Source organism: Cibotium barometz, chromosome 41 (genome assembly GCF_041138505.1).
Source record: "Cibotium barometz isolate CiBa-2024 chromosome 41, ASM4113850v1, whole genome shotgun sequence".
In the NCBI taxonomy this organism is placed as follows: domain Eukaryota; kingdom Viridiplantae; phylum Streptophyta; class Polypodiopsida; order Cyatheales; family Cibotiaceae; genus Cibotium; species Cibotium barometz.
The window spans coordinates 41,318,362-41,344,754 of NC_141086.1; positions in this window are offsets into that span (position 1 = coordinate 41,318,362).

Sequence of the window (26,393 nt, forward strand, 5' to 3'; positions counted from 1 at the left end):
GTTTGGATTAGCAATTAGAGTCCAATGCAGATTTTTCAAGTCTCTTGGTGCTTGAGAGGCCATGGAAAATCCCGCTCTTCACTATACCATCGTACCCAAACATGCTCCGATGGTGACCAAACCTTCCAAGAATGTGGGGAGTAGGTCCCCAAATACTTGCAAGGTTTAGTCACCATCGAAGCATGTTAGATTAGCCATTAGAGCCCAGTGCAGATTTTTTAAAGCTCTTGGTGCTTGAGAGACCATGGAAAATCCCGCTCTTCACCATACCCAAACATGCTCCAATGGTGACCAAAGTTTGCAAGCACGTGGGGTAGACCGGCCCCCACATGCTTGCACAGTTTACGAAACATGTTTGGATTAACAATTACCTCCCAAGGTAGAATTTTCAAGCCTCTTGGTGCTTAAGAGGGCATGGAAAATCCTACTCTTCACCATACCATCAAACCCAAACATGCTCTGATGGTGACCAAAATTTGCAAGCATGTGGGGGTGACCGTCCCCCACATGCTTGAAAAGTTTGGTCACCATCAGAGCGTGTTTGTATTAGCAATTAGCGCCCTTTGCGGATTTTTCAAATCTCCTCATGCTTGAGAGGCCATGGAAAAACGTGCTCTTCTCCATACCATCGTACCCAAACATGCTCCAATGGTGGCCAAAATTTGCAGGCATGTGGGGGGATCCACTCTCACATGCTCACAAAGTTTGGTGACCATTGGAGCATGTTTGGATTAGCCATTATTGCCCAATACGGATTTTCCAAGTCTCTTGGTGCTTGAGAGGCCATGGAAAATCTCGCTCTTCTCCATACTATCGTACCCAACCATGCTCCGATGGTGACCAAAATTTGCAAGCATATGGAGGGGACCCACCCCACATGCTAGCAATGTTTGGTCACCATCAGAGCATGTTCGGATTAGCAATTATCACCAAGTGCGAATTTCTCAAGTCTCTTGGTGCTTGAGAGACCATGGAAAATCCGGCTCTTCACCATACCATCGTACCCGAACATGCTCTGATGGTGACCAAACTTTGCAAGCATGTGGGGGGGGCCCGAGCCCACATGCTTGCGATGTCTGATCACCATCAAAGAATGTTTGGATTAGCAATTAGCACCCTATGTAGATTTTTCAAGTCTCTTGGGGCTTCAGAGGCCATGGAAAATCCCGCTCATCTCCATACCATCTCACCCAAACATACTCTGATGGTGACCAAACTTTGGGAGCATGTGGGGGGATGGCATGGAGAAGAGCAAGATTTTACATGGCCTCTCAAGCACCAAGAGACGTGAGAAATTTTCATTGGGCGCTAATTTCTAATCTAAACATGCTCCGATGGTGACCAAACTTTGCGAGCATGTGGGGGGGACGCGCCCCCCACATGCTCCCAAAGTTTGGTCTTTATCAGAGCATGTTTGGATTAGGAATTAGCGCCCAGTGTGCATTTTTCAAGTCTCTTGGTGCTTGAGAGGCCATGGAAAATCCTGCTCTTCTCCATGTCATCGTGTCCAAACATGCGCCCTTGGTGACCAAACTTTGCGAGCATGAAGGGGCGGGTCCCCCCCACATGGTTGCGGGTCCCCCCCACATGGTTGCAAATTTTGGTCACTATCCAAGCATGTTAGGGTTAGCAATTATTGCCTAGTGTGGATTTTTCATGTCTCTTGGTACTTAAGAGGCCATGTAAAATCTCGCTCTTCACCATACCATCGTACCCAAACATGCTCGGATGGTGACCAAACGTTGCAAGCATGTGAGGAGGACCCTCCCCCACATGCTTAAAAAGTTTGGACACCATTGGAGCATGTTTCGGTTAGCAATTAACGCTGCCCAGTGGAAATTTTTCAAGTCTCGGTACTTGAGAGGCCATGGAAAGTCCCACTCTTCTCCATACCATTGTACCCAAACACGCTTCGAGTGACCAAACTTTGCAAGGAGGTGGTGGGGATCCAATCCCATATGCTTGCAAAGTTTCATCAAACCATCAGAGAATTTTCGGATTAGCAATCAGCATCCAAACAATGCAGATTTTTCAAGTCTTTTGGCGCTTGAGAGGCCGTGGCAAATCTCGCTCTTCACCATACCATCGTACTCGAACATGCTCCGATGTGGTGACCAAACTTTGCAAGCATGTCGGGGGGACCCTCCCCCACATTCTTGAAAGGTTTGGTCACCATCCGAGTATTTTGGATTAGCAATTAGAGCCCAGTGCGGATTTTTAAAGGCTCTTGGTCCTTGAGAGGCCATGGAAAATCCCGTTGTTCACCATACCATTATACCCAAACATGCTCCGATGATGACCAAACTTTGCAAGCATGTGGGGGGAAAAATCTCGTTGTCCCCCGCCACATTCTCGTAAAGTTTGGTCACCACCAGAGCAGATTTGGTTAGCAGTTAGTGCCCAATGCAGATTTGTCAAGTCTCTTAGTGCTTTAGAGGCCATGGAAAATCCCTCTCTTCTCCATGTCATCGTAGCCAAACATGCTCCAATGGTGACAAACTTTGGGAGCATGTGGGGGCATGTCTCCCGCACATGCTTGCAAAGTTTGGTCAACATCAAAGCATGTTTGGATTAGAAATTACCACCCAGTGTGGATTTTTCAAGTCTCTTGGTGCTTGAGAGGCCATGGAAAATCTTGCTCTTCTCCATACCATTGTACTCAAACATGCTTTGATAGTGACCAGACCTTGCAAGCATGTGGGGGGGACCCTCTCCCACATGCTTGCAAGGTTTGGTCACCATCGGAGCATTTTGGATTAGCAATTAGAGCCTATTGCAGATTTTTTAAGTCTCTTGGTGCTTGAGAGGCCATGGAAAATCTCGTTGTTCACTATACCATCATACCCTGCTCCGATGGTGACCAAACTTTGCAAGTATGTGGATGCATGTCCCCCCACATGCTCGCAAAGTTTGGTCACCCCCAGAGAAGTTATTGCATTAGCAGTTAGTGCCTAGTGCATATTTTTCAAGTCTCTTGGTGCTTCAAAGACCATGGAAAATCCCTCTCTTCTCCATGTCATCGTCGTAATAGCCAAACATGTTCCGATTGTGACAAACTTTGGGAGCATGTGGGAGTAGGTCCCCCCCACATTCTTGCAAAGTTTGGTCACCATCGGAGCTTGTTTGGATTAGCAATTACTGCCCAATGTGGATTTTTCAAGTCTCTTGGTGCTTGAGAGGCCATAGAAAATCCCGCTCTTCTCTATATCACTGTACCCAAACATGCTCCGATGGTGACCAAACTTTGCGAGCATGTGGGGGCGAGTTCACCGCACATGCTTGCAAATTTTGGTTATTCTAGGTGAGCATGTAGCGCGGAGTGCAGATTTTTTAAGTCTCTTGGTGCTTGAGAGGCCATGGAAAATATTGCTTTTCAACATACCATCGTACCCAAACATGCTATGATGTTGACCAAACTTTACAAGTTGTTACGAGGACCCGCTTCCACATGGTTGCAAATTTTAGTCCCCATTGGAGCCTGTTTGGATTAGCAATTAGTGCCTTGTTTGGATTTTTCAAGTCTCTTGGTGCTTGAGAGGCCATGGAAAATCCTGCTCCTCTCCATACCATCATACTCAACTCCTCTCCATACCATCATACCCAAACATGCTCCGATAGTGATCAAAATTGCAAACATGTGGGGGGGACCCACCCCCCCACATACTCACAAAGTTTGGTCACCATCGAAGCATGTCTGGATCAGGAATTAGCTCCAAATGCAGAATTTGCAAGCCTCTTTGTGCTTGAGAGGCCATGGAAAATCCCGCTCTTCACCATACCATTGTACCCAAACATACTACGATGGTGACCAAACTTTACAAGCCTGTGGGGGAGATCGGCTCCCACATGCTTGCAAAGTTTGATCACCATAAGAGGATGTTTGGGTTAGCAATTAGCGCCCTTTGCAGATTTTTCAAATCTCTTGGTGCTTGAGAGGCCATGGAAAATATCGCTCTTCTCCATACCATTGTACCCAAGGATGCTCCGATGGTGAGTGACCAAGAATGTGGGGGGGATCCACCCCCACATGCTCGTAAATTTTTGGTCAGCATTGGAATATGTTTGGATTAGCAATTAGCGCCGAGGACGGATTTTTCAAGTCTCTTGGTGCTTGCGAGGCCATGGAAAATCCCACTCTTCACCATACCATCACACACAAACATGCTCGAATGCTAATAAATCCTTCCAAACATGTGGGGCGGACCCGCCCCCAAATTCTTACAAAGTTTTGTCACCATCGGAGAATTTTGGATTAGCAATTAGAGCCCAGTGCAGATTTCTTAAGGCTCTTGGTGCTTGAGAGGCCATGGAAAATCCCTCTCTTCACCATACCATCATACCGAAACATGCTTCGATGGTGACCAAAATTTACAAGAATGTGGTGGCAATGGTCCCTCACGTGTGTGCAAAGTTTGGTAACCATCGGAGCATGTTTGGATCAGCAATTAGCTCCTAATGCGGATTTTCAAGGCCTCTTGATGCTTGAGAGGCCATGGAAAATCCTGCTCTTCATCATACCATCATACCCAAACATGCTTCGATTGTGGGATCCCACTGCCCCTCCGCACAGGAGCTGGCAGCGGAAGCAATTCCCTCATGCATGAGGCAGGGTTCCCACTCGGGGCCTCGCCCACGAATGTCTAGGCACGAGACTAAGCTGGTGGTCATTCCGAAAACCGAAATCGGGAAAATTTTCCATGCTCGAAAAACAGGGACGATTCCACCATTTTGAATTTCTTAACGCTAACGAGGTCAAGATACTGAACTAACCTTCATCTGATTAAACCATATAGAAGGAAAACTATTACAGACTTATCTTGAAGGAATTAACGCTTTTTTCCTAATTGAATCAGGCACAGCCGTTGATCTATTAATTTGAGAAGTCTTCAGGTTATTATTTAACTATTTGAACTCTAAGCATATTCTTATTAATCAATTTTATTATTAAAACTCTGCTGATTCCAGCCTAACCCCATCCGGCCCATGGGTTACCGCCCAACCACTGGAATTGGTAGAACCAGATAAGTACTCACCCACCCAAATTTAAATGCCTTTCTTAACTTTTGCTTTAGAATACAGATACGTACACACTCCTCTTTGAACTTTAACTTATAAAACAATCCATTGACAAACAATTATTGGTTACAGATATCATAACTCAAAATTTCCATCCAGTTCCTTGTTTCTCAAAAACAAGTATCACTATGGACTCTCTATCGAGACCAGCTGGTCAGAAAAACGAGATCCAGTAATAGATTACAATAATTTTTCGTCATCATACATATATATATCTTCCACGACATACGCATGGGTGTCCTAAGCACCGCGATCCCGTGCATCGCCTGGTCAGAACCCTCCAGGATCCTCCTTAGGTGTCCTGGCACTTCACTCAGGGACCGCTTCGTCGGCCCTCGCCCATCGTACCGAAAGCACACTATTTTTCACCATACCTAGGCTGGTCAAGACCTGGGCAGGTTTTTGCTGTGTGAGCCATCTTTTGAACACTCCCCGTCGCCAGCTTTTGCAACCGAACTTCCCTTAGAAAAACACATATACCAAATGCTCCCTCCAGCATTCTGGCGTAAGACAGTCCTTTTAGAAATTAAGAGGGTTTCTATGCAAGTTTTCGGTTTTGATTTTCTTTTGAATATAATGAGTATATCTTAAATTCGTATCCCAATACTTCTAGATTGCAAGTCTAAATTCCAACAGAATTTCATGAATTCTGTAACCTTGATCCTCATATCCGAATCAAAGGGTCGTAACTTGATTTCAGCTTCGGTGGTGATTTGAGTGAAGTTTTCGAACTGGTCACATCGTCTTTTCTTGAAAAATTTGACGAAGGAGTTATGTCTTGGTCATAGTCTGATTCAGGGTTTGAGTCTGGAAAGGTTCTCCTTGAACTATCTTTCTCGAAGGGTAATATTTCAATTACTACTTTACTGAATTTCATTCATTGAGTATTTGCTTAACTGATCACGAATTCCTATGAGGAATAAATTAATCATTTATCTAAAATTCTGACTTCGATAGTTTTTCTAAATTTTCTCATTACCATCCTAGAGAATATGAAACGATAGAATTTTCTCTCACACAGAGTAATTTACTTATTCATTTACCAATATTCATGGGATTTAAACATAGGATTAAAGAGAACTCTTATTTTGATATAAAATTTTTTTATGCATCTATTTATGCATAAAATCCAACTTCTATGGAAATAACACTTTTATATAAAAGAAAATCCTAAACACTTTTACAATTAAAAAAAATTCTTTTATGCATCTATTTATGCATAAAAATCAATTTTGATGAAAGTAACATTTTTATAATAAAATAAATTCTTTTATGTATCTATTTATGCATAAAAATCAATTTTGATGGAAGTAATACTTTTATAATTAAAAAACTTCTTTTATGCATCTATTTATGCATAAAAATAAATTTTGATGAAAGTAACACTTTTATAATAAAAAAATTCTTTTATGCATCTATTTATGCAAAAAAAAAATAATTTTGATGAAAGTAACACTTTTAGAATTTAAAAAAAATCTTTTATGCATCTATTTATGCATAAAAATCAATCCAAAACATCGGTTCTCACTTTTGAGCTCATCCCTCTGAATGCATGAAAGAGGTGGGGCTCCTGAGAAAGTGTTCTGTGGGAAGGTCTTCCTTCACTTCTGAATCTCCCAGTATCCTGATTCTGATTTAGGCCTTACTACCTCTTTGGGGGAGGAAAGTTTGAAGTACTTCGTGGGGTTTGGAATCTTTTAAAGTTAAAGGGTGCAGGCTTTGGCGGGACCTTAACAACAAAGGCTTTGGCAAAGTCCTTTGCCATTCTTACTGCTTCGGCCATTGAGATAGGTTTGGCATTCTTTACTAAGGTGTCCAATGGCTCGTTCATTTTTTGAATGAACCTGGCCATCAGCTGCTCTTTTCATCCAATTGTGGAGAATATTTGAGGAGAAGGGAAAAAGCTTGATGGTACTCTTCAATTGTCCGGCTATCTTGCTTTAGTTCCAAGAACTCATTCATTTTAGTTTCAAGGAAGCCCGGAGGACAAATCCTCTTTCTGAGGTAAGCTTAAAGATCGATCCAGGTTTGGGTATTTCGGTCAAGACGGTTAGTCTTGCAGTGATTCCTCCAAGCGACCCTGGCCATTTCCACAATCTTTAACCTGGCGAGAGCCATCTTACTTCTCTCATTGTACCAGTTACATCAAAGTATTCTTCCATAGCCTCAATCCACTTTTCCACTACTTCACCTAACTGCTCCCCTTTACCCTTGAAGGGACCAGGTTGGGATGTGTGCAGGGGTTTTCGAACATCCGGATCTAACTCTTCGTCATCGGTTAGAGGATCCGGTTGCCTTGCATGGGCCGCGCGCCTCATGATTCTAACAAAACGAGATTTACGTCAACTTAACTTTGACAACAGATTTATGATTATTTAATTTTGTGTGATTTATTCTTTAAACAGATAATTATTTCATCATACTATGAAACAAGATTTACTCTGATAATTTTATTAACCAGATTCACAATCATGAAAACAAATTCACAATCAGATAATTATTTCATCATACTTCATGAAACAAGATTTACTCTAATAATTTTACTAACCATATTCACAATCATGAAAACAAATTGGAAATTTTTTGCAAAACATCGTTTATTATCAAAAGTTTGAGATATATACATAGAGCATCATGGCTCCAAAGTCATTGCCTCAATCACGTATGCATAAAGAAGTGAAACTGCAAAGGAGACATGCCATGGTACACACGATTCATCACTAAAAGAGGTGTTGTAGTTTTACTTCTAGGGATAAAGCAGCTAAGAAGCCTAAAAACTCGGCATGAAATTTTGAAGTTCCTGGGTGAATGATTAGAGAGTTTTACATGCTGAACAACCCTAGCCTTATTAGAGTCATGGCTGAGGAAATATTTTGCTTGAGTCTCTGACACTGATTGGTACTTATATTAATACATCATCCTCCAAAGAACCACATATATAGACGTCGCTCTACAAGATCATGAAAGTAAAGACTCTCAAAATGACGTGCGAGTCTCACTTTGCTTACTTGGGTCATAGCAGAGTTGATGAGGTGCTCGAATGCAAAGGCTATCATATCCTGACTTTGGGGGAGAGTTCAGGAATGCCAGATAGATTCGGGGTATCCATCTATAAATTTCCAATTCAATTTATGAATTCATTTCAACATAATCTTAGCAAGTGAAAACATTTTTTTCGCGGATTTACTTTAGAATTTTAGGCAGTTTCTGCAGCTGTTTCGTAAATTTACAACAACGCTCTGATACCAATTGTGGGATCCCACTGCCCCCTCTGTACACCAAATTCCCGGTAGTTAGCTGGGAGTGGAAGCAGCTCCCTCATGCGCAGGGCAGGGTTACCCACTCGGGGCCTCACCCACGAATGTCTGGGCATGAGACTAAGCTGGTGGTCATTCCGAAAACCGAAACCGGAAAAATTTCCCATGCCCAAAAAACGGGGACGATTCCACCATTTTGAATTTCTTAACAAATTTTTCTAACGAGATCAAGATACTGAACTAACCTTTATCTGATTAAACCAGATAGAAGGAAAACTATTACAGACTTATCTTGAAGGAATCAATGCTTTTTTCCTAATTGAATCAGGCACAACCATTGATCTATTCATTTGAGAAGTCTTTAGGTTATGATTTAACTATTCAAGTTCTCAGCGTATTCCTATTAATCAATTTTATTAAAACTCTACTGATTCCAGCCTACCCCATCCACCAGCCCATGGGTTAGCCACCGCCCAACCACTGGAATTGATAGAACCAGACAAGTAATGCCTTTCTTAACTTTTGCTTTAGAATATAGATACGTACACACTCCTCTTTAAACTTTAACTTATAAAACAATCCATTGACAAACAATTATTGGTTACAGATATCATAACTCAAAATTTCTATCCAGTTCCTTTTTTCTAAAAAACAAGTATCACTCTGGACTCTCCGTCTCGCGACCAACCAGCTGGTCAGCAACAAGATCTAGTAACAGATTACAATAATTTTTTATCATCATACATACATATATATATATATATCTTCCACGACATACGCATGGGTGTCCTAAGCACCGCGAGCCTGTGCATCGCCTGGTCAGGACCCTCCAGCGGATCCTCCTTAGGTGTCCTGGCACTTCACTCAGGGACCGCTTCATCGGCCCTCGTCCATTGTACCGGAAGCACACCATTTTTCACCATACCCAGGCTGGTCAAGACGTGGGTAGGTTTTTGCCGCGTGAGCCGTTCTTTGAACACTCCCCGCCAGTTGTTGCAACCGAACTTCCCTTAGAAAAACACATAAACCAAATGCTCCCTCTAGCATTTGGTTTTTGCCGCGTGAGCCGTTCTTTGAACACTCCCCGCCAGCTGTTGCAACCGAACTTCCCTTAGAAAAACACATAAACCAAATGCTCCCTCTAGCATTCTGGCGTAAGACAGTCCTTTAAGAAAGTAGGGTTTCTATGCAAGTTTTCAGTTTTGATTTTCTTTTGAATATAATGAGTATATCTTAAATCCGTATCCCAATACTTCTAGATCGTAGGTCTGAATTCCAACAGAATTTCATGAATTCTGTAACCTTGATCCTCAGATCCGAATCAAAGGGTCTTAACTTGATTTCAGATTCGCTGGGTGATTCGAGTGAATTTTCCTGAACTGGTCACATTGTCTTTTCTTGAAACTGACGAAGGAGTTATGTCTTGGTCATAGTCTGATTCAGGGTTTGAGTCTGGAAGGGTTCTCCCTGAACTATCTTTCTTGAAGGGTAATATTGCAATTACTACTTTACTGAATTTCATTCATTGAGTATTTGCTTAACTGAATTAAAAACTAATCACGAATTCCTATGAGGAATAAATTAATCATTTATCTAAAAATTCGACTTCGATAGTTTTTTTGAAACGATAGAATTTCCTCTCACAGAGTAATTTACTTATTCATTTACCAATATTCATGGGATTTAAACATAGGATTAAAGAGAACTCTTATTTTGATATAAAAATTTTATATGCATCTATTTATGCATAAAATCCAACTTCTATGGAAATAACACTTTTATATGAAAGAAAATCCTTTTACGCATCTATTTATGCATAAAAATCAATTTGGATAAAAGTAACACTTTTACAATTAAAAAAATTCTTTATGCATCTATTTATGCATAAAAATCAATTTTGATAAAAGTAACACTTTTATAATAAAGAAATTTCTTTTATGCATCTATTTATGCATAAAAATCAATTTTGATGAAAGTAACACTTTTATAATTAAAAAAATTCTTTTATGCATCTATTTATGCATAAAAATCAATTTTGATGAAAGTAACAGTTTTAGAATTTAAAAAAATTTCTTTAATGCATCTACTTATGCATAAAAATCAATTTTGATGAAAGTAACACTTTTATAATTAAAAAAAAATCTCCAACATGCATCTTTCTATGCATAGAAATTAATTCTAATGGAAATAACAATTTTATAATAAAAATATTTCTAATATGCATTTTTCTATGCCTAGAATGAAAATAACACTTTTAGAATACACAAACGGTGGGAATTACTCTTTTTGAATAATAAAAGATAAAACTTATTTCACAAAATTTAAGAAAATTTTACCATAACCTCCTTTGTATGGTTGACCATTTTTTAATTTTTTTCATTTTCAAGTTACTTAGAAATTATCCCAAATGGTTTAAAGCATTCTAAACTAATCAAATTCCACTTTTTAAAGAGAAACAATATGAAAAGTTTAATTCTAAGAATTTGATTTCATATCTAGGATAAAGAAAGGCTGAATTCAAGAATGAAGAGAGGGGGAAAGCCTTTCCAACAAGGCATAACATCATTTTTTCATTTTAAAGAAAACAAAAATTAGAAAACCATTAAAAGGAATAAAGAAAAAGTAGGATTTCTAGCCTACTTGAATTTTTATGAGCTTTCCTTTGGCTTGATGGTTTGAGGGATCTACTCTTGTTTGCAACAAGAGTGGCCACCAATTCTTTTGAAGAGGGAAAGGTCAAAAACTAACGAATTACCCATCAATAAATTCACTGTTTTTATCTCTAGGGTGGAGTAGAGTAACAGTGCATAAAACACTATAAAGCTTCTACAAAGGGGGAGGCTTCTATTTATAGGAAAAAGTGAGCTTCTAACCAAGCAAACTGATTCTAGAATTTTCCAAATGAGTTTGGTCAATTTTGACCATTTTTGGGTCAGTTTAGCTTACTTTTTGGAACTAGACTTGAATTAGGAGAGAGGAGAGATGAAATATCTCAATATTTGAGAATTTAAAACTCCACGACATATGTGAAATAGGTACCTCCTTCATGAGGAGGAATCCCCACTCTGAGGTGTCAAAAATTTATTTTTTTAGTATTTCTTTTGGTCCTTAGTCCACTCTTCATCTTATGTAAGTATTTACTCATTTTTGGGGGGATTTTCTTTATTTCTTCAATTTATCTCCTCCATACATTTGGATGAATCTGATTGGCCCCTCAGAACCTTAATTTAAAATTTTCAAAAAATCTGGACTCTTAGGATAAGGCCTTTTAAACAGATTATAATTTATTTCTAATGCACCTTCTGAAAATCTTTTTGAACTTCTATTTCAGGGGAATTTATTTTAATAAGAAGAGATATTTTTCCATCCAAAAATATCTAAAATCTGAATAACCTCTCTCTAGAACATTTTCTCTCTGTAAGCCAAAACAGGTAGAAACAAGATCTTTTATTAATCTGAAGAGGGGATTGATTACAAGGGAAGATACTGGACATCTTTAGGAGCTGGGGAGGAATCTTACACCGATGGTGACCAAAATTTGTGAGCATGTGGGAGGGAACGGTCCCCACATGCTTACAAAGTTTGGTCACCATTAGAGCATGTTTGGATAAGCAATTAGTGCCCTTTGCGGAATTTTCAAAAAGGTTGGTGCTTGAGAGGCCATGGAAAATCCCGCTGTTCTCCATACCATCATACCCAACCATGCTCTTATGGTGGTGACCAAAATTTGCAAGCATGTGGGGGGGACCCACCTAACATGCTCACAAAGTTTGGTCACCATCAGAGCATGTTTGGATTAGCAATTATCACCTAGCGCAGATTTCTCAAGTCTCTTGGTGCTTGAGAGGCCATGGCAAATCCGGCTCTTCACCATACGATCATACCCAAACATGCTCTGATGGTGACCAAACTTTGCAAGCATGTGGGGGTGACCCAAGCCCACATGCTTGCAAAGTTTGGCCACCATCAAAGAACTTTTTGATTAGCAATTAGCACCCTGGAAAATCTCGCTCTTCTCTATGTCATCGTACCCAAACATGCGACCATGGTGACCAAACTTTGCAAGCATGTGGGGTGGGTCCCTCCCACATGGTCGCAAATTTTGGTCACCATTGGATCATGTTACGGTTAGCAATTAGCGCCCAGTGCGGATTTTTCATGTCTCTTGCTGCTTGAGAGGCCATGGAAAATCTCGCTCTTCACCATACCATCGTACCCAAACATGCTCGTATGGTGACCAAACATTGCAAGCATGTGGGGAGGACCCACATTGCAAGCATGTGGGGAGGACCCACCCCCACATGCTTGCAAAGTTTGGTCACCGTTGGAGCATGTTTGGATTAGCAATTAGCGCTTGGTGCGGCTTTTTCAAGTCTCTTGGTACTTAAGAGGCCATGGAAACTCCCGCTCTTCTCCATACCATCGTACCCAACCATGCTCCGATGGTGAACCAAAATTTGCAAGCATGTGGGGGGTGGCTACAAGCATGTGGGGGCGAGCCACCCCACATGCTCGCAAATGTTGGACACCATCGGAGTATGTTTGGATTGGCAATTATCACCCAGTGCGGATTTCTCAAGTCTCTTGGTGCTTGAGAGGCCTTGGAAAATCCGGCTCTTCACCATACCACCGATAGGGACCAAACTTTGCAAGCATGTGGGAGGATGCGAGCCCACATGCTTGTAAAGTGTGGTCACAAGGACATTTGGATTAGCAATTAGCATGCCTGTGCGGAGTTTTCAAGTCTCTTGGGGCTTCACACGTCATGAAAAATCCTGCTCTTCTCCATACCATCATACCCAAACATGCTCCAATGGTAACCAAACTATGGAAGCATGTGGGGGGACCCCCCCCACATGCTCGCAAAGTTTGGTCACCATCGGAGCATGTTTGGATTAGCAATTAGTGCCCAATGCAGATCTCTCATGTCTCTTTGTGCTTGAGAGGCAATGTAAAATCTTGCTCTTCTCCATGCCATTGTACCCAAACATGCTCCACGTGAGCAAACTTTGCTCATGCTCGCAAAATTTAGTCACCATCGGAGCAAGTTTGGATTAGCAAGTAGCGCCCAGTGCAGATTTTTCAAGTCTCTTGGTGTCTGAGAGGCCATGAAAAATGTCCAACTCCTCTTGAGCTAGTACCTGCCTCTCCATAAGCTGCAATGGTTGCAACCTCAAGTTCATCACATCATTATAAACTTGTAATTCTATATTCCTTTGGGCCAACTGTTGCATTTCCAAACCAACCTCCTCTTCCAGGTTCTGTGTCCATTCCTTGAACAAAGACCTCTTCACCTGTACCATTTCAAGTGAATGATGTTCCAACATATCGTTCATTTCCTTACTATGCTTCTCCTTCACCTGTTTTGCAGCTCATTCTGAAATTGCTGTATCTGCAACTCCTTTTTTTGCAACACATCAGAGGCTGCACCATACTTTACCATCTGCTGCCTGTGTTGTTCAAACTGAACCTGTTGCTTACCAATAAAAGCTTGTACAACTGTCAACATCTTATTAGCCATGACTCCATCTTTTACATGAAACTCAGAGGGAGTAAAAACAGGCTCATCACCACCAAAATCAAACTTAGTCACCAACTTCTTGATACTGCTATCAGCTTTTCTTCTCTTGGACAAAGTGAAAGTCTTACCCAACTTAGTTGGTGTTTGTGTTTCCATTACCTCCATTGGAGAATGTATCTCCAACTCCCCGAAATACTGTGAACATTGTGGTGAGTCAGCTAATGATAAAGCTTCTTGTACCGTGTATCTAGCTTTCCTCAGGTTCTGAAAAACCTCCATTTTGTCCTTATCTAACTTTGACCAATCAGATATCTCTGATTTGTTCAAAACCCGCGACTCTGCATGATGCTAAAATTGCTCACCCTCCAAATCTTTGTCCTTGTCTGGTAACAGGACATCCCCTGCATCAACTTTCTGAGCATAGTAAAACAAAGCTGCCAAGTAAGCACACAGCCTACTGTTAGTCTGAGTCTTCCGTTTGTCAGACACAAATACTTCACTGTACATCCTTTCATACAACCAATGTGCCCAACTGACATGCTCACCCTTTTCAGCCCAACATAAAGGAGCATAGTTCTCTTTGGACATATAATCAAATTTAAGAAGAAAACACAGCCTTTCCAAATACCACTTAAGTTGCTCCCTTCTTGCATAACTGACATTCTTCAGCATATAATATTGTCTTCCACTCTCGCGAGGACCAAACTCCTTTTTCAAAGAGTCCTCTGTGCACTTGGGTATAGGACCTTGTGAAAAACAGGGCAACTTAAACACTTCAGCAACAGTTTCAGGGGTTAAAACTACCTTTGAGGAAAGCCGTCCTTTTGTTTTCTTCAAGATCTCCACCTGTGACTTTGCATAGAGATTATTCCTCCATGCATCCCATGGCAAGGTAGCAAAGTCATGCAATCCAATTTTCTGCAACCAGTTGGCGTTCCGATCTACCTAAATGTCGAGCTCGACCTTGAAGTCTGTTACCATATTATAGTAGTGATGTGTGTGAACACACTTAGGACCGCCGGGGCACTTTTTCCCTCACTAGGAGGTTTTTCCCCCCGTGCATTGTATATACGCCCATTATCTTTTAGGGTTGGTAATCTTTTATTTTTGGCACTCATAATACACTACAGTGTTGTGCTCAAGCTTCCTCATCTTCTTGAAGTTGTGTGTGCATTCCTGCAACCCTAATTCCAACAATTGGTATCAGAGCAGGCTTCCTCCTCCCGGGCAGCATCACCGGCACCTGCCGCTTCATCTCCTGCGATTGCAACGAGGTTTCACGAGCGTCTGCAGGTTAGTATATGTTCGTTTCAGAATTTTGATCTGAAGTCATTTCGCCCTCCGTTTTTGCATTCCAAGTACTGCGCAGGCAAAATCGTCCTATTGTGCAGATTTTCTGTCAAGATTAAAATCTGCAGGACAGGTGCCCATTCGTCTGTTTTGGGCTGTGCTACATAGCACAGGTCGATTTTATACAGGTTTACCTCTTACAGACAGCATTTACATCTAGTAGTACAGTCATTGGCCATGGCTGACAACAATGATGTATTCCGCATGTTGGCTGCTGAGGATAAGTTGGATGGCACCAACTATCCATTGTGGGCATATATGATGCGACATGTATTGGTAGCAAAGGGGTTATGGAACATTGTGCAGGGTATTGATGCACGTCCTATTGTGGCTGGGAATGCTGCAAACACATCAGAAACAGGTACTGTTGATGATGGTGCAGGCACAAGTGCTGTAGCAGCTGTTCGAGAACCACCACTTTCAGCAGAGCAGATTCGTTGGGATGGTAGAGATGCGCAGGCTCATGCCTTGATTGCGCTGTCTGTCAAACGTACCATTATCCCACATATTCGCTCCTGCAGGACTTCTAAGGATGCTTGGGATGTACTTGCCACATTGTATCAGGCAAGAAATGAGGCTCGTGTTGCTTATCTCCGAAAACAGTTGGAGAGTGAGCATATGAACGAAGGTGATTCTATGGATAGCTTTTTGACAAAGATCAAGGATTTCAAAGAGTAGCTCATTTCTGCAGATGAAATCCTGTCAGACAGTTCACTTGTGCAGACTGTTTTGAATGGTCTACCAGATTCTTATCAGGGTTTTGCTTCCACTCTTCGCTTGATGATGAAAGGCAATCCCAATGCCTTATCATTTGAGGAGTTAGTTTCTGTTTTGCTGCAAGAAGACCAGTCAAGGCAAAACAGGAATATTATGCGTGTCGCAGATCAAGCTTTCGTTGCTAGTCAGAGAAGCGGGAAAGGTAAAGCTGGCTTTTCTTCTAGTAAGCAGAAATCTGCAAATGCTGCGCAACCAAAGAAGGAAGACAAAGATGAGAAGAAGGGTGACAAACAGAAGACATTTTGCAAGTACTGTAAGGGAAATGATCATGTCATCAAATCGTGTCCTAAGCTGGCTGCGAAAGAGGCTAAGAAGAAAGAGGCTGGTATGGCTGTTGCAGATGCCTCTCCTTCTAACAATGAATCTGCTAATGTTGTGCTAGATACAGAATGGGCATTCAATGCGCAGTGCAGTTATGACCCATCTTTGCATGACACATGTATGTCTGCAGTAGATTCAGATGTATGGTACTTTGACAGTGGTGCCACTAAGCATATCACCTCGCAGCGCAGTTTATTCACTTTCCTTGAGTCTGCTCCCACAGGGAATACTGTCACTTGTGCCAATAACTCCTCTTATCCCGTTGAAGGAGTTGGACAGATTGTGCTGAATGTTGCAAATGGCAACACCTTTACACTTTTTGATGCATTGTATGTGCCAGGGATCAAAAAGAATCTGCTGTCAGTCTCCGCATTTGCCAAAACAGGTTTGGTTGTAAAATTTGTGGATGACAGATGTACTGTTCATGATCTCTCTTGTGGTGACATCATTGTAGCATCTGGTTCACTATGTCGAGGGCTGTATAAGCTCAATATGGATGGCAAATGTGTAGAGGATTCAGCATGTGCTATTATGGATACGCAGGCTATTTCAGATGCAAAACTGTGGCATGCACGTTTTGGTCATCTGAATTTTGCAAGTTTGCTGCGCCTGCAGAAATCTGAAATGGTGTCTTCTTTGCCTAAGCTTGAGGCACCTGTCAAGCATGTTTGTGAGGGCTGCATATTGGGTAAAATGCAGCGTGCTTCCTTTCCCAAAGATGGATCAGTGAGAGCTGAACGCAGATTGCAGCTTGTTCACAGTGATGTTTGTGGTCCCATGCAAACTCCATCATTTGGAAACTACCTTTACTTCGTGACTTTCATTGATGATTTTACCAGGCATGCATGGGTATATCCTTTGAAGGCAAAGTCCGAAGTGTTTTTGTGCTTCAAACAGTTTTTGGTTATGGCTGAAAATGTGTCAGAAAGTAAGATGGGCACCCTCCGTTCAGATCGAGGGGGGGAGTATATGTCTTCAGAATTTAATGCATTTCTGGCTGAGCGTGGGATAAAACACCAATGTACAGTGCCGTATACACCACAGCAAAATGGTGTGGCTGAGAGAAAAAACAGGTCTCTCATGGAAATGGCAAGATGTATGGTTAAGAGTCAAAGTCTACCACATGGTTTTTGGATTGAGGCTGTCATGTGTGCCACTTATGTACTAAACAGGTGTCCCACCAAAGCATTACAGGTTGTCACTCCATATGAGGCTTGGCATAGCCGCAAGCCATCTGTTGGCCATTTACGTGTTTTTGGTTGCCTGGCATATGCATTAGTGCCTGTGCAACATCGCAGAAAATTGGATGACAAAGCTGTCAAATGTATTTTTGTTGGATATAGTGCTGAGAGCAAAGGCTATCGTTTGTATCATCCACAGACAAAGCGCATTTTGGTTAGCCGTGATGTTGTATTTGTGGAAGATGCAGTTCAGCCCTTGGTTTCATGTACTAAGGAGACAGATATCAGCTCACGTGATGTCTATGATACATTGTTGCCTCTTTTCAGTGGTGCACAGTCAAGTGCAATACCTCATGAGGCAGTTTTTCAGCCTATGCAGGTTTTAAATGATGGCACAGATCAGCCTATATCTGATGCAGATGTGCATGATGCACTTGAGGATGAGAGACAAGAGATTGAGGGCTCTAGGAATATGCCTAGATGGCTGGTGCAGACTTTGCGTGACAGCAAGTTGGATGCCCCTTTGTCTAGTCGCACTCGTTCTGGCTCTCATGGTGCCTCTTATGCGTCAGATTGTTATGCATTGGCTGTTTCTAGTATGTGCGATGAAAGTGAGCCTGTTTCATTTGATGAGGCACAAAGTTCAGAAAATTGGATGGCTGCTATGCAAGCAGAATACGATGCTATTATGAAGAATGGTACATGGTCTTTATGTGACTTGCCCCCTGGCAAGAAGGCCATTGGCACTAAGTGGGTATACAAATTGAAGCGTAAGCCTGATGGCACAGTGGATCGCCATAAGGCTAGGCTTGTTGCAAAAGGTTATGCTCAAGAGAAGGGCATTGATTTTGATGAGACTTTTGCTCCCACATGTCGTATGACCACTGTTCGTAGCATCTGTGCATTAGCAGCTCATAATGGTTGGAATGTACATCAGCTGGACATAAAGACTGCGTTCTTAAATGGAGATTTGCATGAGGAGGTGTATGTATCGCAGCCTCGTGGTTTTGTTCAAAGAGGGCAGGAAAACAAAGTGTGCAGGTTAAAAAAGGCTTTATATGGTTTAAAGCAAGCTCCACGAGCTTGGTATGAAAAAATACATGCATATTTGACTGCACATGGGTTTCAGAATAGTCCAACAGAAAGCACTTTGTATGTTAAACGTGTGGATGGTGTACATCTAATCATTGCTCTCTATGTCGATGACATGCTGCTCACAGGACCAAATGAGAGTCATATTGCTGATTTTAAGGCTGATTTGAATGCCTCTTTTGAGATGTCAGATTTGGGGCATTTGCATCATTATTTGGGGATACAATTTAAGCAGTGTGATGGAGGTATTGCTTTGTGTCAGACAAAGTATATTGAAACATTGTTGCGGAGATTTGGCCTTGAAGACTGCAAGCCTATTGCTACTCCAATGGAGACAGGTTTGAAGTTGAGTCTTCATGATGCTGGAGATCACTTTGATGTCACACTCTATCAGACAGCTGTTGGTTGCCTCATTTATGTATGCATTACGAGGCCAGACATTCAGTTTGCAGTCTCACAGGTGAGCAGATTTATGCATAGCCCAGGCATTAAGCATTGGCAGGCAGTGAAGCGTATCTTTCGCTATTTGAGTGGTACTCGGCATCTTGGGTTGTTTTATCCCAAGGGGGGATCATTGCCGCCAGATTTACATGTTTTTTCAGATTCTGACTGGGCTGGTTGTTATGACACACGCGTGTCCACGAGTGGTTTTTGCTTCATGCTTGGAAGCTCATGCATATCATGGTTGAGCAAGAAGCAGCCTACTGTGGCCACTTCTAGTTGTGAAGCTGAGTACAGGGCAGCTTTCACAGCTACGGTTGAGTGTGTGTGGCTCAGACGCCTTATGGCTGATTTGGGTGTTGGGCAGCCATCTGCCACCACCATCTTCACTGACAGTCAGAGCGCATTGGCAGTTGCGCGGAACCCAGTGTTCCATGCTCGTACGAAGCACATTGAGGTGCACTACCATTATGTCAGGGAGAGACTCTCTGCAGGAGAGATCAGTTTGGCTTATGTGCCAACACAGGATAACCTTGCAGACCTTTTCACAAAGGCTCTGCCTCGTGAAAAGTTCGAAGCTTTTCGCAAAGCTTTGGGCTTACTCCCTTTTGTGGATTCGTCCACATAGCTAGACACTTCCCTATACATGAGTGCTAGCTCTTGTTCACCGCATCACTCCAGGGGGGATTTGTTACCATATTATAGTAGTGATGTGTGTGAACACACTTAGGACCGCCGGGGCACTTTTTCCCTCACTAGGAGGTTTTTCCCCCCGTGCATTGTATATACGCCCATTATCTTTTAGGGTTGGTAATCTTTTATTTTTGGCACTCATAATACACTACAGTGTTGTGCTCAAGCTTCCTCATCTTCTTGAAGTTGTGTGTGCATTCCTGCAACCCTAATTCCAACAAAGTCCATGAATTGGTCCATTAAGGATTGCATCATTTTTTCGGCTGACATAGCTATAGGCATGCTAGCTTCTTCATCCGCCGAAGCCTCCTGGTCTTCGTCAGAGCTAGACACCTCCACTCGCACGTTAGCTCCTTTGCGGTGCAGCCTCATCTTCAGCACTTCTAGGGATTCCTCATCTTGAAGAGGTCGCATGGGGGCAAGGGGTTTTGGCTTAGGCATGGGAGACTGAAGGGGCTCTGAAAACACAGACGAAAAACAGAAAGGGCGATGCATGAGGGAAACGAAGACGTGATGGCTCACACTCATGCCAACTCACCTAACATAAGATCTCCACACACACCTCCATAAAATAATCATCAAGCTTACTGGGCATGCATCCCCCAATTGGAGTCTTGTGGAAAAAATAGTAATTTTAAAAACTCTGAGGCAGTAAAGTCCGACGAAGTAATTTCTGACACAGCAAAATTTAGTCAAACCAACCCTGACAAATTCTTCAGCAAATTTCCTTCTTTGTAACAACTGATCCAAATACCCTGTGCCAACAATTAAGCTCCTTGCCATTCTCTCAACACCTATGTTCTACCTGAAGAACACCCATCTCTGTGCTTTGTTATCTTCTGGTGAGTCGGATTCCACATGCACCAAAGCTGAAACTGGCCAATCAAGATGTGGTGGTTTCCCTTGAAACTTCTTCAGCCTAAAACCATTGATTGGCTTCTGTACCCTTGTTCCAAAGACATCTGCCACAATAAAGGTACCTTGGCCCAAATCTTCCACAATCTGATAAGGTCCTTTATATCTAAGTGTCAACTTCCCTGGTGGATGAGGTCCCAATCTAGAGTTGTACACCATCACCCAGTCACCAACCTGAAACACTTTAAATTTGACATTCATACTCACCCATGCATGTCGTCTCTTCTGGATCACCTCAGTAATATATGAACTGAACCAACCTGTCTTCTTCCAACTGCATCAGATATTTACTCCTGTGCTGAACTGACAGTTTAGAAGACATCTTCTCACTGTGATTCTAAGACTTGGCACCACAAACTCCATAGGCACCACAGCTTCTAATCCATACACCAATCTAAATGGTGTCATCCCTGTTGTTACCTTAAAGGCTGTCCTAAAAGATCATAATGCTGAGTCCAATTTGTCATCCCAATCCTTATGATTGTCTGCCACTATCTTCTTCAAAATGCCAATGAATGTTTTGTTAGTACTTTCAGCCTGCCCATTAGCCTGAGGATGGTAAGCTGTAGACTTTTTGTGCATAATCATATGGGTTTTGGTTAATTCAGCTATCACCTCATTTAAGAAATGAGATCCCCTATCACTCACAAGCTCCACAGGACACCCAAATCTGGTCATTATGTTGTGATACAAGAACCTTGCAACACTTGAAGCTTTATTATCCTTCAAAGCTATAGCTTCTACCCATTTAGTACAATAGTCTGATGCAACCAAAATATACCTGCACCCTTTCCTTGTTGTAGGCTTAACACGTCCCACAAAATCCATCCCCCACTTCTGGAAAGGCTCTAGTGGCAGAATAGGATGATTTGACATTCTCCTTATTATCTGGCTGACCAGTCTTTTGACATATGACACACCTCTTAGCATACTCATGTGCATCCTTCAAAATTGTGGGCCACCACAATCTAGCCTGGAGAATTTTCTTTCCTATTATATCTCCTGAGAAATGTCCACCTGCTGCACCAGAATGTGCTTCTTGAATAACAACATTCTGTTCAAAATCTGGAACACACCTTCTGATGACTTGATCAATGCCCTTCTTATATATAATGCCCCTGCAATTACCAAAAAAGGTCTACTCTTCAAGGCAAACTTCCTCCTCTGATCTGCAGTAGTAAACTCCCCTGGGATAGTGCCGTCAGTCGTAAAAGTCAATAATTGGTCATACCAAGAATCCAACACAGCAGGCTAAACTTCAAATAATGGAGCATCTGGTAAATCATCATTCACTCCCACTGGTTCTTCACCTGTTTCTAGCCTACTCAGGTAGTCAGCAATGGCATGGTCTTTTCTTGGAGTATGAACAATCACAAAATCAGACTCCTATAATAGCAACATCCACCTAGCCAACCTTCCTGTTAGCATTGGCTTTCTGATTAGGTACAACAAAGCTTGGTGGTCAACATGGAAGATTACCCTATTTCCCAACAAATAGTGCCTAAATTTTTTCAAAGCATATACCATGCCTAATGCTTCTCTTTCAGTGACAGCATAATCCCTTTCAGCTGATGTGAGTACTCTACTTGCATAATACACTGGCCTAAACCAACCTCTGACTTTTTCCTGCATCAACACAGCTCCTACGGCCACATCAGACGCATCCACAAAGATATGAAAAGGCAAAGACCACTCCGGAGACTGTAGAACCGGTGCAACAGAGATCATCTTCTTTAAAAGTTGGAACGATCTTTCTTGAGGGTCAGCCCAAACAAAAGCTACCTCTTTCTTAGTTAAGTGTGTTAGTGGTAAACACACATTAGCTAAATATCTGCCTTGGATGCCACTTAATTTGACCCACAAATCTCATCAACTCTTTAACATTTGGCTGGAGCCTTGGCAGATTGAATGGCTTCAATCTTCTTTACATCATTGGCCATCCCTTCACTTGAAACCACATGACCCAGTAGTACCCCACTTCTAATAGCTATGACACTCTTGTAAGGATTTAGTGCCATTCTGAACTATCTACATCTCTCAAGAGATAACTTCAGATGCAGCAAATGTAAGTCTTTCTTGCCAAAAACCAAAAAATCATCTACAAAAACCCTCATAAAATCCTGCAAATATGGCTCAAATACCTTATGGGCGACAAAGTTGAATGATGGTGGTCCATTCTTCAAGCCAAAACTCATTACTGTATACACAAATACACCCCACTTAGTAATGAAAGCTGTTTTGTATTGATCCTCCTCAGCAACGTGAATTTGATTATACCCAGAAAATCCATCCAAAAAGCTATACATTTCATGCCCTCACTGCATCCAAAACTGCATCACAAAAGGGCATTGGAAAAGGATCAGTAATAGTTGCTGCATTAAGCTTTCTATAGTCCACACATACTCTCAGCTTCCCATTCTTCTTAGGTACCACTATAATTGGAGACAACCATGACACTTCATTCACTGGCTTGATGAAGCCTACTGTCAACAACTTATCTATCTCTTCCTTAACCTGCTTTGCAAAACTAGGGTTCATTCTGTACCTTTGCTGCACAATTTGAATTGCATCTTTCTGCAAGTTAATATGATGTTGATGTAATGTAGGGTCTATACCTTTCACCTGAGAATACTCCCAAGCAAAATACATCCATGTATTCTTGCAACAATTGTAACAACTCCTTCAAAAATTCTCCTTCAGCATGGACACTTACCTTTACCATTTTTGGGTCAGCCTCTGTACCCAAATTAATCTCTTTCAATTCATCCTCCTTAACCCTACTAGAAGTGCCAAACTTCTTGTCATAGATTCTTTCAGCCATAATTCTTGCATCCTTCTCCTCCTGCTCAATCTGTTCCTTGGTAGAAGATTCTGCTGTGTGTTCCATTAGTTGTCGGAATTCTGTTCCCTGAATCTCTTGTCCAGGTGCTACATCGGACCTGTCCTGAGCCTGTTCTTTATCCGGCTGTAATATTTGTTCCACATCCACGTCAAATACTGGAACAATGGTTGGATTTGCCTTCAGAAATTCTTCTTCCTCATCATCTTCAACTTCTTCTGCCAAGTTGATAGTTTGTGCAAACAATGGTTTCTCCTTGAGTGGAATAGTCTTCCTCCCTTGCATAGGTATAGTCACTTTCTTCTTCCCTTTTCTTATAACAACCACATTCTCTCCCCAGTCTTGTCTGACTTTGGCCATTCTAAGCCAAGGTCTTCCCAACATCATTTCATAAGAGGACGCTGAATCTGACATTTGCATGACGACAAAATTGACCAAGAAGGTCATACTTGCAATTGTAATATGTTGCTGTTTGAGAATTCCTAATGGTTGTACTCTTGTTTGATCTGCCATCTTCACCTGAAAAGGTGCTCGGGCCAACTTTCCCAAAATTTTTGTGTATAAACAACTTCAGATAAAATGTTTACTCCGGATCCTCCATCCAACAATACATCTGCAAAAATCCTACCCTCAAACTGAACTTTGATTACAGGCACAACAAAATCAACATCTGCTGGATCAATGTTGTTTATTGCTGGGAATCCTATTTGATGAACCAATAATTCATTATCCTGATCCTGAAGTTTCCTCAACAACCTCTCCTTAAAAGCTAGCACTAAGCACAATAACTGATCCAATGACAATTGTAAGGGAGAGTTGATGAGTACCTCAAACCAATCTTTGTTCTGATTTACCTTAAGTTTAATGTTGTCTTTTTGTTGTTGGTCGGACTGACTTTCTGACTTTGATGCAGGCATGCCTTCATCAGACCTGATCTCTAACTCCTTTGCCTCTGCTCCTTCTGAATTTGCTGCTAGACCTGATATCTAATTCCTTTCTGTTCCTTCCAATTTATCGGTCCCTTTGCTTTGGATCTAGATATAGCCATGACTTCAACATCATGAACTGGCATGCCTTCATCAGAAAGCCACTCCTCCTTATCTTCTTGCTTGTGCTGCTCCTGAGTTGGTTGACCAACATCATTATACTCTTTCTGATCTGAGAGGTCAACCAAAAGTACATTAGCTTGAGCTGGTTGCTGATTCTGTTGTTGTTTTTGTTGTTGTTGCTGTTGTTGTCCTCCTTGCTGGTTACCCTGATGATACCTTAGCACAGGCATTCCTCGTTCTTCTCTATGCTTAACCCACAATGGACAATTCAGGCCTACCCAATGATCTGGTGCACCATAGTACACACAAGGCATAGCACCTGGTGGTCTCCTTTCATTATTCTCCTGCTCCCTCCATGGTGGTCTTGGAGGTCTAGGCCTCTGAAATGGTGCTCTGCCCCTAAATGGAGCTACTTGATTTGCCCCTACATCAATTCTACCTCTTCTTGCATCAGGTGTAGGCTGTCCTCTGCTTTTAGGATTGTACCAACACTGAGTTGTGTTGTGACCATCCCTTTCACAAATGTGACAATACTGCTTCTCCTTTGGTGCTACCACAGAATACCCAAACTTTTTCAATTTACTTACCAAATCCGCCTCTTTGGGATGCTTATCCTTCTGTTTTTTCTCCTTACTTCTCTCCTTTATTTTTCTTTTGTCTTCTTCTCCATCACTTTCTGATGATGTATCCGAAACCTCCTCCTTGTCTGAGTCTGATGTTGTATCTGACCCTTTTTCGGAATCAGAGCTGTTATCTCCACTACTCTTTGCTTTTGTCATACCTAGCCTCTTTTCAACTCTTGCTCTGCACAGCAGCAACAAGATCATTGATTCCTCGAGCAATGTCAATGCTTGCCATAGCATTCTTCAAACTATACCTTAATCCTTTCAAGAAATATCCGGCCAACATCTCATTAGTGGGTCTTTCATTGCCGTGCAATCTTTCAACCAAATTTTTGAATTTTTGAGCATAGTCTTCCACCAACATATTCTTCTGCCTAATGTCCCTGAGTTTTCTCAAAACATCGATTGGAGTCTTTTCCTTTCGGAACCTCTGCAAAAATGCCGCCTTCAAAGCATTATAATTAACAAAATGTGGAATACCATATTGGCTAAACCAGCTCATGGCTTTACCTTCTAATGTGGCTGCAAACTGCTGAAGTTTAATTGGAACATTGTATAAAGCCTGATACCGCTTGCTTGCCATCGAGTTTCAAATTGGGCTACATGGCAATCTGCATCTTCCTTGGATCCTCCTCTGAATTTAGCGGCTTTGACCGTGGGGTTGAGAGGTGGTTGAGCCATGAGGTTCAGCGGTGGGTGGTCTCCTAGTTCTTTGCCTGGTAGCCCCCTGTAGTGGGTCAAACTGGAGACTTCTTCTTACTCTTGCAGATCTTCCTGCCAAGAGTAAAGCCCCTAACAGTTGCCTTACTTGCCTTCCTCCTGCTGCTCCAAAATTCTCCCCTCGTTGGTCTACTGCGCGATTTTCACAGAGTGGACTCTCCTGACCCTCCTGGGCAGCTTGATCGTACTGAAATGGATCAATATTGCCTGCCTAGGCTTGTGCCCTTGTATAATAAACTCTGGCTACTCTTCTCTCCCTCACTGACATGCATCCCTACTGGCATTCATCACCTTTGGCTAAACAGGACAAACACAGTAGGATCGCCAATTGTGTTGGGGTTCAACAACACAGAAGAGAGTATAAACAGACACAATTGCTGAATAAAAGGCATGTTGATTAGGCCCAAGCAGAAAACTCAGACATAGCAGAAATGCAATGCACAGACAGAGGGTTGATAGAGTAAGGTTACATAAGAGATAAGAAAAGAACTCAGAATTCTGCTTGATTCACTGCTCTTCATTACATTGCTTCTCCTCT